Consider the following 14,213-nt stretch of genomic DNA (forward strand, 5'->3'; position numbering starts at 1 on the left):
AAAAAACTCGCTCAATGAAAGAACTCGCGGAACGAATTAATTTCGTCTTGCGAGGCACCACTGTATTTGCTCCTTAAGACAGATATAGTACTGATAAAAAATGGAAGCTGCAACTTTAAAATAGGTGTGAGGAACCCCACTGGTTTTACCCTCTCCTCCCAGCCACAAGCTATTTATAAGAAAATAACTGAAAAGGGAAAGGGCTTTGATGGCGTGCAAGATGTACATTGGCTGGCTTCTTCTTCTACAAGAAGTTCAGATGTCTCAGTAGATGGATTTGTGTTCCTGACAAATACGCAAACAGTGTGCATGAATTTTTGCATTTGCCAAATATGCACTTGTCTTTTGAAGGGTCTGGGCTGAGCGACGGAGGTGGAGACGCTCCTTCAGGTCTACATTATTTGGGGTTGGAAATCTTTTTAGCACAGGGAGAGGTAAAAGGGTATTGGACAGTTTTGTTGTTGTTTTTTAACCCATTTTGATACAAAACATCATGGGAGAGAATGGTGAGATTTGAGTGGAGTTACTAAGGATTAAGTACATGCCTCTGTTTGCAAGTGAAATACTTCTCTGTGCATGTCTGTGAAGGTTGTAGAATGGTGGGAGGGGCCCTTGCTACCTCGGATTGGGTCCCCCACAGCTTCCCACTGGGATTTTGTTGTTGTTTAGTCGTTTAGTCGTGTCTGACTCTTCGTGACCCCTTGGACCAGAGCACGCCAGGCGCTCCTGTCTTCCACTGCCTCCCGCAGTTTGGTCAAACTCATGCTGGTAGCTTCGAGAACACTGTCCAACCATCTTGTCCTCTGTCGTCTGCTTCTCCTTGTGCCCTCCATCTTTCCCAGCATCAGGGACTTTTCCAGGGAGTCTTCTCTTCTCATGAGGTGGCCAAAGTATTGGAGCCTCAGCTTCAGGATCTGTCCTTCCAGTGAGCACTCAGGGCTGATTTCCTTCAGAATGGATAGGTTTGATCTTCTTGCAGTCCATGAGACTCTCAAGAGTCTCCTCCAGCACCATAATTCAAAAGCACCAATTCTTCGGCGATCAGCCTTCTTTATGGTCCAGCTCTCACTTCCATACATCACTACTGGGAAAACCATAGCTTTTCCTATACGGACCTTTGTTGGCAAGGTGATGTCTCTGCTTTTTAAGATGCTGTCTAGGTTTGTCATTGCTTTTCTCCCAAGAAGCAGGTGTCTTTTAATTTCACGGCGGCTGTCACCATCTGCAGTGATCATGGAGCCCAAGAAAGTAAAATCTCTCACTGCCTCCATTTCTTCCCCTTCTATTTGCCAGGAGGTGATGTGCCCAGTGGCCATGATCTTCATTTTTTTGATGTTGAGCTTCAGACCATATTTTGCGCTCTCCTCTTTCACCCTCATTAAAAGGTTCTTTAATTCCTCCTCACTTTCTGCCATCAATGTTGTGTCATCTGCATATCTGAGGTTGTTGATATTTCTTCCGGCAATCTTAATTCCGGCTAGGGATTCATCCAGCCCAGCCACAACCCTCAACCAGTCTGAAAAAGTTTACTCATTCCTGTGCATAAATAAGTAAGCAAGCGTAAATAAGTGACCATAGCCATATGTCCCTGTGTGTGTGATTCCACATATGTGGGAAAAATTAATCCAGTTCTGTACAAGATGGATAGCTTTTATCATAGTTGTTTTTGTGTCAAGGTAGATGGTAGGAAATGGGTGGGCTGGGTTTACAAAATCTTAGGTGTGCTGAATCCTGTATGGGATTGCAGCCTCAACCCTTTATTTTCAGTGGAGTTGGTCACAGCATAGGATCAGGCTGTTTATATTTTGACTACTTATAGCTTATCATAGCTCACGGACACGGGTGGCGCTGTGGGTAAAACCTCAGCGCCTAGGACTTGCCGATCGCAAGGTCGGCGGTTCGAATCCCCGCGGCGGGGTGCGCTCCCGTCGTTCGGTCTCAGTGCCTGCCAACCTAGCAGTTTGAAAGCACCCCTGGGTGCAAGTAGATAAATAGGGACTCCTTACCAGTGGGAAGGTAAACGGCGTTCCGTGTGCTGCGCTGGCTCGCCAGATGCAGCTTGTCACGCTGGCCACATGACCCAGAAGTGTCTGCGGACAGCGCTGGCTCCCGGCCTCTAGAGTGAGATGAGCGCACAACCCTAGAGTCTGGCAAGACTGGCCCGTACGGGCAGGGGTACCTTTACTTTTAACATAGCTCAAGGGGAGAATGCGTTTGACTGTTTCCGTGTGGGATTCCTACAGGCTTTGATTCTGTTGAAAAGACTTGCTCTTCCCAGTGTGCAACTATCATTTATAGTGGCGAGCCTCTGGCCTGCAGGCGATGCTGGAGAAGTTAAACCTGCGGCTGCGAAAGAACAGCTAGCAGCTTGCTTATTATTATTATCCATTGTTGTTGTTATCATTATTAACTCCAAGGCTTCTTAGTTGTTCCTTTGTAGTTGCAGCTTGAACCCAGTTGAATTCTCTCCTCTTTGAATTGTGTGCTGTTGAGGTTTTTAAAGCTGTTTCCCGCAGGGATCCCATTCATTTTGGATCCCCCCCAAGGAATCTGATTCCCACCAAAAGCAGAGATATTTCTACAGTAGAAGGTTGAGTGTGTGTGTGTTTCATGGCTAAGACTCAGCAGGAAGAAGAGGAGATACTCTGGCTACTTTTGGGGGGCATTGGGGAGGCAGGAGTAAGGAGGAGAAAAAAAGGCAAACCATTACACTAACCTTCTGGAATCTTATTTCAAATCTGTGGTTTAAAACCAAAACAATCTGAAGAGCTGAGCTACCTCTGTGAGTTCAGTTTTCAAACCTTGCATTTCTTCAAAATATACTTCCAGGCTTCTCTCTTTCTCAACCTTATTTTTTTATATGTTTTGGCTGGAATTGGAAGGTTAGCCGCTTTTTAATCCAACGAGGTTACCAGCCCTTTTTTAGGGTACATGTTCTTCGCAGCACAAGTGTTTTTCCCAATGTAACCCGAGGAATTTTAAACCCAAGAAATAGTAAGAAAGTATAGAACAGCCATACCTTGGGTTGCGAACGTGATCCTTGCGGGAGGCACGTTCGCAACCTGCAGCGCCGCATCTGCACATGCGCATGGTGCAATTTGGTGTTTTTGCGCATGCGTGAGCGCCGAAACCCTGAAGTAACCTGTTCTGGTACTTCCGGGCTTGGCGCGGTCCGCAACCCAAACATGCACAACCCGCAGTGTTCGCAACCCGAGGTATGACTGTACCTGCAACTAAAACACACCATTTCTTGCTGTGTCCCCCCCTGCGTCCCCCAGGAAAAAAAGCACTGGTTTTGTATCTTAAATGACGTTGCTTCTGCCGATGTCTGTGTATTTCAGGGTGTGCCAATCACTGACAAGGTCAGACATTTAGAGCCTCTAAGGTGACTTTGTTCTCAGTTAAATGTGCATATATTCCTTATGTGACCAAATGTTTAAAAGTACTAATGAGCTAGTCCTGCTGGTTAATGGCAATTTTGCAAAGTTTTGCATGCTAAAAAAATTCCTTCAGCAACATGTACTTCTTTTATTTATTCAAACAAACAAACAAACAAACAAATTTCAGCTAGTTAGCCAGATATTTGAATTTTGTGTTTTTCAAAACCGTACGAAGCTATCCATAATTATCAGATAGCAGCACTATTGCCAAAGTGTCTAATTTACATATTTTTTGTATTGACAATTGTCTGAAAATTCCCACTGGCTTTAATAGGAAGCTGTACAGGGTCTTGTGTGCCATTTTCCTCACTCCTCTTGCTGCTCTGCATTATAGCTAAGCCAGGAATATTGAGTTAATAAGAACTATGAAGCAGGTGCATATTTCTTGGATTCCGTTTCTTGTCCAAGGCATTTGATAACTCTCTTACTTTTCTAAATGCCAGCGTATGTGAGATCAGAAAGTAGCTATGTGAAGCCAACTCGTGTCGAACTGGAAGAACATTTATTTTCGTTTATTAAAACTTGTGCATACTGCCTTTCCTCTTGTTAGATCAGGATGGCATCTGACATAAAATCAATACAAACAAACACAAAACAATCGTAAAAGCAACAGGAGAGAAGTGAAACGGATTGAGATTTTCTCAAATTTAAGTGTTTAAATTCCTGGGTGGGGGGAAAATGTTTTTGTCTAGCGCAGGGGTAGTTAATCTCCAGCGGACGAACTCCAATGTTCATCTGCCCGTCAGCCTAGCCAGTGGTCAGGAATGATGGGAGTTGTCATATGATGTGGAGGGGCCCAGGGAAGCCAACCCTGGTCTAGCGCTGACGTTTTCTCTTGGGGTGTCCATTTTACAACCTGGGCACTGGATCCATTCAAGGGACAGCTTCTTCCCCTAACGTGCAATTGTGAACAATTTAACCTTTCTGTGCCTACGTTTTCCCATTTGGAGAATGGGAATCCTGCCTAGCAGCTTATTTGCAAAACATAGTCTGAAGATATCTAAATGACAAGTGCTATGCAAGTGATTAATGGTTTCCTTATGTTAAACAGCAGTTATCAAAAACCCGAGTTTTATTTTCGTAGAGTTGGAAGGGATCCTGAGCATCAACAACTCCAGCCCCCTGCAATCCAGGAATCTCAGCTAAAGCACCCATGACAGATGGCCATCCAACCTCTGCTTAGAGGGTTATTGATATTGATGACTCTTTCATAGTTCAGATCTTTACCTGTGGGGTGGTGCAGCTTCCTTGCAGCAGGGATAGCCTCCTCCCATTGAGAGCGCCAACCTTAGTGCATGGGTTGTGTGCCTTGCCCACGGAGAGTTTAGCCATTCCCTGAGCCCTGGGCCAGGCCATGGGCACTGAGATGCTCTGCAGGTGAGCCTAGCTGTCGTCTTCGTATGCTGTAAAAAGACTCCGATTTTTCAGTGTGTCAGCAAACTTGCCCATGAAATCTGTTGAGCAGAGAATGTTGTAAGTTTGGGCTTTATTTACTTGTATTTGTTTTTAAGAAACAGTGAGGTTTTTGTTTGTTTACATACTGTTTACAATGACACAGGTTTATTTTTTAATATATACAACGGTTGAGATATTTATTGCATATGCTATTTGAAAGATGTTTTATGTGTTTTGCACCTTTGGGATATATTGTTACATTTCTGTATTCGGAATATTTGGGTGGTTCTGTTAATAGTAATTTTATGACTTCTAAGTGACCAGTTTTTTGTGCCTTTTTATTACTGGATGCATGATTGCCTATTTATTATTGTATGGAAGTCATGGAGATGTGTATTTTTGTATGCTGCTGGATGCAATGGTTGATTTTATTGTACATTTATGAGATATGCCTCATTAAAGGGCACTCGATGGATCTTCCTTCTGAAATAAACCAATACATACAATCTCAATAATTGATTTGATTATTTTTTTTTTTTTGTGAGAAATGGGCTTAATGAGCAGACTGACTTCTGAATAGACAAAATTGGGATTGCCCTGGACAAGAACATCTAACGCTCTGCATATTGTGTCCGTTGCTCCAGGACTCCTTTGTCCATCGCACAAGAAAAGATGGAGGGCGGTTGTCTCCGAACAGTGGATAGATGCCTGGCTCCTCGTTCCTTTTATCTGTGTCCCGCTTTTCCGCACACACAAAAAACATGCTCAAAGGGGCTTACGACAAAGAAAACAATAACATGTCAAAAACAGTGGAAAAGAATTTCCTAATAACATAGCAAAACAATAGCAAATATAATTTTATAATATAATATAAAATTATATTTTATAATATAATAGCTTGACTACTGTAATTTGCTCTACGCAGGGCTGCCCTTGAAGCTGACCCAGGAACTCCAGCGGGTGCAGAATGCTGCAGCGGGGCTCCTCACGGGGTCTCTGCCATGGGAGCATATTCACCCGGTGCTTTTCAAGCTGCACTGGCTCCCGGTGGAGTACAGGGTCAGATTTAAGGTGCTGCTTTTGACCTTTAAAGTCCTTCGCGGCCTAGGACCCTCGTACCTACGGGACCGCCTCTCCCGGTATGCCCCACGGAGAGCCTCAAGGTCCATAAATAGCAACACCCTAGAGGTCCCGGGCCCTAAGGAAGTTAGATTGGCTTCAACCAGAGCCAGGGCCTTTTCAACTCTGGCTCCGGCCTGGTGGAACGCTCTGCTTCATGAGACCAGGGCCCTGCAGGATCTGATTTCTTTCCGCAGGGCCTGTAAGACAGAGTTGTTCCGCCTGGCCTTTGGCTTGGAGCCAATTTGATTCCCTCCCTCTCTTTCTTTTTTCCTTTCCTTCTCCTGCAAAGAGGCTAAATTTTAATATTTCAATATTTTAATGTTGTATTTTAATTTTGTTTTTAAGTTGTAATCATTCATCTTGTTTTTATTATTGCTTGTAAGCCGCTCTGAGCCCGGCCTTAGCTGGGGAGGGCAGGGGATAAATAAATATTATTATTATTATTATTATTATTATTATTACATACAACATAGCTAGATTGTATAAACAACATCCAGCATGCAATAACAAAAATAACAAGGGAGCTTGACCGTTGCACCTTGGTTGTAGAAACGCCCCTCCCATGATGTGGCTTACAGTTCCTCTCCTTCAGCAGCTTCATAGAAGGCTTTGAAGTGCAGGGGGCGACGTAATAATAATAATAATAATAATAATAATAATAATAATAATAATTTATTATTTGTACCCCGCCCATCTGGCTGGGTTTCCCCAGCCACAAAGACCAAAAATACACTAATATGTCATACATTAAAAACTTCCCTGAACAGGGCTGCCTTAAGATGTCTTCTGAATGTCAGGTAGTTGTTTATCTCTTTGACATCTGATGGGAGGGCGTTCCACAGGGCGGGCGCCACTACCAAGAAGGCCCTCTGCCTGGTTCCCTGTAGCTTTGCTTCTCGCAATGAGGGAACCGCCAGAAGACCCTCCGCGCTGGATCTCAGTGTCCAGGCTGAACGGTGGGGGTGGAGACGCTCCTTCAGATATACTGGACCAAGGCCATTTAGGGCTTTAAAGGTCAACACCAACACTTTGAATTGTGCTCGGAAATGTACTGGGAGCCAATGTAGGTCTTTCAAGACCGGTGTTATGTGGTCTCAGCGGCCGCCCCCAGTCACCAGTCTAGCTGCTGCATTCTGGATTAGTTGTAGTTTCCGGGTCACCTTCAAAGGTAGCCCCACGTAGAACGCATTGCAGTAGTTCAGGTAGCTGAAAACACCCCTCCCACGGTGTTCCTCGTAGGAGATAAAGATGCATAGATGTATAGCACCCAGTGACTTGCAGTTCCAGTGGGCAATTTCTCTAAAATGAAATGCTCCCTCCACGTTGTGGTGGTGAATACGTCCAAGTTCTTCCATCTTTACCACTCCAGAGACTGCTGGCTGCCTCTTCTCACCCAAGAACGCACTTGCAGTAGCAGGTGCTCTTGAATTTGCTGCAGGACACACCTTTACTTTGGGTGCCTTAGGTGGCGTTACACAGTTATCTCCCTAAATTTATATTTAAGTTTTCAGTGCTTGTGTGAACACACAAACATCATGTAGCTGTTACCTGGTCTGCTTCTCATGCTGTTCATTTGAAGGTACCTTTATTGGGGGCTGATGATCATCCCAACTGGGCCTATTTCACCCAAACAAATTTCCCATTTGTCCTGTTTTTAAAACAACACCGTTCAATCAGCTTGTCGTCTTCTGACTATGTTTCTGCAGAAGAGAAGAGAGAAGATACTGGTTCGAATACGTTCTCAGTGCACAATAGAGGCATCACAGTTCCTCATTCCCGCCCTTTGCTTTAATTTCTGATTTGCACTAAACCCAACAGCAAGCATGTAATACAGTGGTACCTCGGGTTAAGTACTTAATTCGTTCCGGAGGTCCATTCTTAACCTGAAACTGTTCTTAACCTGAAGCACCACTTTAGCTAATGGGGCCTCCTGATGCCGCCGCACCGCCGGAGCACGATTTCTGTTTTCATCCTGAAGCAAAGTTCTTAACCCGAGGTACTATTTCTGGGTTAGTGGAGTCTGTAACCTGAAGCGTATGTAACCCGAGATACCACTGTAAAAGTTTATTTTATGCGATGTTAGTTTTATCTTACACATTTGTACAGTTAATTTTGACTCATCTGCAACACATACCATAGAAGACATAACATGAGCTGCGTCTCAAACTATAACTATTCAAAATATCTTGGGGTGGGAAGAAGAGAAGATTCTGACTAAAGCACCAACAGGAGTTAACAGCACATCCAACCTCTTCCCTTTCTTCAGGTGTGCTCACAAAGAACAGTTTCATGCTGAAATATCATGTTAGGGGAACACAACAACATGGTGAAGACCATGAGAAGATCTAGTGCAAAAAAGCAGAGGTGGAAGTCCAGCCTAGTATGACAGCAGACTGTTTCTTCAATCCAAGACCCCCCTACTGTTGTTGAAAAATTTAGGGTTGGCATTCACAGCCCAACTCTCCATGAAGGGATTCAGTGTCCCTTAAGCCCATTATTGGTCAGAAAGAAATGAATGGAAGCAGGAACCAACAGAAGGAAAGCAAAGAAATGTTTATTTTTCTGTTTCAACAGCCCCCCACCCACCCACTGGGTGAGGACCCAGAACAAAGGTGTGTAAAAACTTTGAAAGGTTTTAGAAATGGCCCAACCCCTTAGCCACCCAAAAGATCAAGGGCATCCTGATCAAATTTGCAGATGACACCAAACTGGGAGGGGTGGCTAACACCCCAGAGGACAGGATCACACTTCAAAACAACCTTGACAGATTAGAGAACTAGGCAAAAACAGACAAGATGAATTTTAACAGGGAGAAATGTAAAGTATTGCACTTGGGCAAAAAAAATGAGAGGCACAAATACAAGAGGGTGACACCTGGCTTGAGAGCAGTACATGTGAAAAGGATCTAGGAGTCTTGGTTGACCACAAACTTGACATGAGCCAACAGTGTGACGCGGCAGCTAAAAAAGCCAATGCAATTCTGGGCTGCATCAATAGGAGTATAGCATCTAGATCAAGGGAAGTAATAGTGCCACTGTATTCTGCTCTGGTCAGACCTCACCTGGAGTACTGTGTCCAGTTCTGGGCACCACAGTTCAAGAAGGACACTGACAAACTGGAAGGTGTCCAGAGGAGGGCAACCAAAATGGTCAAAGGCCTGGAAACGATGCCTTATGAGGAACGGCTAAGGGAGCTGGGCATGTTTAGCCTGGAGAAGAGGAGGTTAAGGGGGATATGATAGCCATGTTCAAATATATAAAAGGATGTCACATGGAGGAGGGAGAAAGGTTGTTTTCTGCTGCTCCAGAGAAGCGGACACGGAGCAATGGATCCAAACTACAAGAAAGAAGATTCCACCTAAACATTAGGAAGAACTTCCTGACAGTAAGAGCTGTTCGACAGTGGAATTTGCTGCCAAGGAGTGTGGTGGAGTCTCCTTCTTTGGAGGTCTTTAAGCAGAGGCTTGACAACCATATGTCAGGAGTGCTCTGATGGTGTTTCCTGCTTGGCAGGGGGTTGGACTCGATGGCCCTTGTGGTCTCTCCCAACTCTATGATTCTATGATTCTAAGTGTTGCAGAAGGCAGATCCCAAAATTCGTATTCCAGGTAGCGAATGCCCCAGACGGGCTTACAGGCAATTCATACTAAATGCTACGGGTCAGACTTTGGATTCGCTTACAACAACCCTGCTGTGTTGTTCAGGAAGATTAGACCTTAATTGCACATTGGGTTGAAACTGGAGAGAATACAACCCTAAAGTAGAATCCATTGCTTTTTATGCAGGTTGTTGGCCAGAGAGAGTTGGGTGCATTGCAAACCCTTCAGTGCTGCTCGGAGATGGCTAGATTGACTGGGAATATCAGAAATCAGGAGGATCAAAACTTCAATAGAAAATGGGACAAATATGGATTGTATTTAAAAGAACACTGTAAACACTTGAACTCTTTGGCAGGCTGTGAATAATGTTACAAAGACTTTGGATATATTGGAGGACTATAATTATTTTTTTGACTTCCTCAGTCACAGACTAATGCAGACTGCTGCCGCCGCGCTGCCAGAGCACAATTTCTGTTCTCATCCTGAAGCAAAGTTCTTAACCTGAAGCACTATTTCTGGGTTAGCGGAGTCTGTAAGCTGAAGGGTATGTAACCTGAAGCGTATGTAACCCGAGGTACCACTGTATATTCTAGTACAGTGGTGCCTCGGGTTACATACGCTTCAGGTTACAGACTCCACTAACCCAGAAATAGTACTTCAGGTTAAGAACTTTGCTTCAGGATGAGAACAGAAATCGTGCTCTGGCGGCGCAGCGGCAGCAGGAGACCCCCCATTAGCTAAAGTGGTGCTTCAGGTTAAGAACAGTTTCAGGTTAAGAACGGACCTCCGGAATGAATTAAGTACTTAACTCGAGGTACCACTGTATAATGTTGGGGTGGGGGGAAAGAACCACAAGCACCAGCCCAACGACCAGTGTGAGGGCTGGACTGAAGTGTAACAGTAGTAATTTTACATTGATTTATAGCCCGCCTTTTCCCCTGACAGGGACTCCAGGCGGCTTACGTAAGAGCAGGCCGGGGCGGGCAGACGGGGGGACACGAGCGTCACGCGGCGGCTTCGTTCGCGGCTACTGCGCATGCGGGGTGTGTGGCAGCGGGTTGGGGGGGCGAACGTTAGCGGCGGCGGCGGCGAACGCGTCCCTGCGTGTGTTCTCGCGAGAAGGAGGAGGCGGAGAAGGAGGCGGCGGCGGAGGCGATGGTCCGCGAGTTGTGGGGGGAAGGAAGGAAACGCCTCAGGTGAGGAGGGCGGGGCGGGCGGAATTGGTAGCCGGGCGAGGGGGCGTCGAGACCCCCTTGAAAGGGACAGGTGACTCCGGGGAGGGGGGGTGGGAAAGGGCTGCGCGCGCCCCCCGCCCTCCCCCTCAGAGCAACGGTCCGGCGCCCCCTCCCCCCGCCCGGCTCTCGGCCTTCCCCCCCCCGCTCGTGACGCCACTCCGGACCCCTCCCCCCTTTCCCTCATTCTGGCCGGGGGGGGGGAAGGAAGAGGAGCAGCGGCCACGACACCCGTCATGATGATGAGGATGCTCCGCGGGATCCTCGCAGCTGCACCGGGGGGAAGGGGGGGGGTCTCTAGGTCACTGGGGGGGGGAGGGAGAGAGACGGGTCGCAAGGCCCTTCCGAGCGCGCCACCGCCACCGCTTTGCCCGCTGCTTTTCTTAGTAGGAGCAGTGAATTAGCTCAGGTGGCTTCCGAGCAGTTTACAAAACTGTTATTTTTTTTATATAAATGGGGTATGTGTGTGTGTGGATATATATGTAACGATTGTATATTTAATAAATAATCACTATAATTGTAATGAATATTATGTATTGTCCACTTGGGGCAATCATTATTATTTATATTAAATGTTATTTATTATTATAAATAATTATAGATATAAACACACACACACACACACACACATATATATACAGTGGTACCTTGGGTTAAGTACTTAATTCGTTCCGCAGGTCCGTTCTTAACCTGAAACTGTTCTAACCTGAAGCACCACTTTAGCTAATGGGGTCTGCTGCGCCGCTGGAGCACGATTTCTGTTCTCATCCTGAAGCAAAGTTCTTAGCCCAAGGTACTATTTCTGGGTTAGCAGAATCTGTAATCTGAAGCATCTGTAACCTGAAGTACCACTGTGTATGTATACACACACACACACAATCACAATCACAATCACATAGCATTATTAAAATACAGAGTAATTAAAGATACACCACAATTAAAACACACTGGGAACATACACAGCAAAACAATCCACTTTGGGATTGCACAGCCGTTCGAACAGGAGAGTGGCCAAGAGGTCAAGTCGAGGCCTTTGTCAGACCCGGCAGGAAGGCTTCTCCTGTTCTAGCACAGCAAGGGTTTCTCAGCACCCCAGCCTGCCTCTGCTGTGCAAGCCGGTCATCCTCAGGCCAGGACGCAACTCACAGGGGTCCGTTGGTGCCCTTACTGGGCATTGCATTGGAAGTCAGCCTTTTAGGTAACCTGCTCCAGAGTCGTTCAGTGCCTTCTGTGCAAGTAACAAGGCCTCAGAACGGACTCGGTGGCTAATAATTTTGTTCTGTGAACCACCCTGAGACCTCTGGGTATACAGCGGTATATAAATTCAATAAATGTTAATAAAAAGAAAGCCATGCACATACCTTTAAGGGGCTCTGCTTGCCACCCAGTAGGTAAAGGTAAAGGACCCCTGGATGGTTAAGTCTAGTCAAAGGCGACTGGGGTGCAGCACTCGTCTCTCTTTTCAGGCTGAGGGAGCTGGCGTTTGTCCACAGACAGATTTCCAGGTCATGTGGCCAGCATGACTAAACCGCTTCTGGTGCAACAGGACACCATGACAAGTGCCAGAGCACATGGAAACGTCATTTGCATTCCCACCGCAGCGGTACCTATTTACCTACTTGCACTGGTGTGCTTTCGAACTTCTAGGTTGCTGGGACAGAGCAACGGGAGCTCACCCTGTTGCCCGGATTCAAACTGCCAACCTTCCAATTGGCAAGCCCAAAAGGCTCAGTGGTTTAGACCACAGCACCACCCACGTCTCTTTGCCACCCAGTAGAAGTCCATGTGCACCTTAGGTAGCCATAGCCATCCATATATTAAAAGAGTGGGAGATAATGGCTTGTCTGAAGCCACCTAAAAGGTAAAAGATAAAGCCACCTAGTAAGTTGGTGGCAGAAAACATGAACATGCCCCTTCTCCCTACCACCTGCATAAAGTCATCTCATCTGGACTGAGACTGCAGCATAAGAGGAGGACCTTAATTTGTTTCCCCACATCCCCTTTTAGCAACCCCCCCATCTCCAAAGTTGCAGTTTGTCCCTGAAGGTGCCCCATGGCATCTTTGGGGCAAATAACAATGGGGGGAGAGAGAAAATGGGACAAATTTTCCTGCAATCCCGGACTGTGCATGTCTTTGGTGAGGCCCTGAGGCTTTGGCAAGTAGGAAAATAATTGTGCCTGCCTGGTCCAGCATGTGTCTCTACAGCACCAGGCCATTAAAAAATACAAAACTTTTTTTTTCAATGGACGCTGGCATTTGCTCCACCATGCCAGGTGCTAGTTCAGTGCCTAAAGACAACTTCTACAAGCCACATTCTGCTTAGATTTTTGCTATATATTACTTGTTTATGCACTGTATAATGTTATGGTAGTAAAAAAAGAAAAAGGATTGAATTCAAACCATATGATGAAGCTATTATAAATTGAGCTAAACTGGGTTGACAAGAGTATAGAGTCAGTCAGCTTGGTGTCAGCTCTTTCAGCCTGTTGTGTACCTTATGCCTTTAAAAACTGAGGTGCCTTTATTGCTGAGATGACTAGATGTAAAGAGGAATGGGGTTTTTGTATCTTGAAATACTTGTACAATATAAAATCTCAGCAACTATGGTTGTGATCAATTTATGCACATTCGATATGTGCACGACTGTGCATGCATGCAGAATTTGGTGGAATGGGGGGGGGGCATTATGGGCTTATGCATGCTCTGCCATCATGCACGATGACCTGGCACACAAACCCCACGTAAATTGGGGGTTGTCTATATCAAAATTCACCATCAATATATAGAACGCAAAAGGACAAGTAGGGTTTGCCAATAAATGTTGGTGCCTATTTGTTGAAAATAAATAATTGCTCCTACTTCACTTCGTTTTCTGGTGGCCATCCTGATAGATGTAATATCTCAGTGGTATAGGACTTACTTTTAAGTATATAATTGCACTGTGCAACACACCATGAAAATATGAGTAAGGTTATAACTTACTGAGCCAGCTATTGCTAGTGAATATGTATGTATATATGCGATTCAAGTTATATTTAACTGCCTGTTGGGCCTTGTTGCACCCTTGGAAACTCTCTTAGTACAAGACCTCTGTCCCAGTAGACATGAAGTAATAAAAAGACTAAAAGTAATAAAAAGACTAAAAGGAACTGGACAGAGTACGTTTTTCTTATTGCCAGGTAACAACAGCCTCCCACACTCATTTGAAATACAGGGGATGGGGAGGAGATTTCAAGGTGACAGAGTGCAGTTTCTAACCAGACCAGAGCCATCTAACCTGTTTTGAAAATTAAGCAGTCTTTGCAGACTTCTGTGTAATCAGAAAACACTTAATTTTAAAAATTGGCCTTACAAAAGATGGTAATTTACCTGACATGTGCATAGCAGTTGCAAAGTGCTCATTTATTCCTGGTACCTCTTTTCCT

General features: G+C 45.4%; 1 protein-coding gene and 1 long non-coding RNA gene across 7 annotated transcripts in view; one reads left to right on the top strand and one right to left on the bottom strand.

The window, feature by feature from the left end:
• Positions 1-416: 416 nt before the first annotated feature.
• Positions 417-3,836, bottom strand: LOC310681247. Its single transcript, XR_014513163.1, has 2 exons — positions 2,180-3,836; positions 417-1,812 (listed from the first exon to the last, which is right to left on the bottom strand). It is a non-coding gene; the product is annotated as an uncharacterized lncRNA (long non-coding RNA).
• A 6,766-nt stretch (positions 3,837-10,602) lies between these two features.
• Positions 10,603-14,213, top strand: part of AKAP11 (A-kinase anchoring protein 11) — a 44,387-nt gene continuing 40,776 nt past the window's right edge. For 4 of the 6 annotated variants that reach the window (XR_014513122.1, XR_014513123.1, XM_083448523.1 and 1 more), the window contains exon 1: positions 10,616-10,751. The gene's annotated coding sequence lies outside the window, so the exon portion shown is untranslated. Of the gene's footprint in view, positions 10,752-14,213 lie in introns of all 6 variants that reach the window. The other 2 variants (XR_014513121.1, XM_083448522.1) reach the window with 2 other exon arrangements.

This window comes from Podarcis tiliguerta (genome assembly GCF_965153285.1).
Source record: "Podarcis tiliguerta genome assembly, chromosome: 7".
Classification (NCBI taxonomy): Eukaryota; Metazoa; Chordata; class Lepidosauria; order Squamata; family Lacertidae; genus Podarcis; species Podarcis tiliguerta.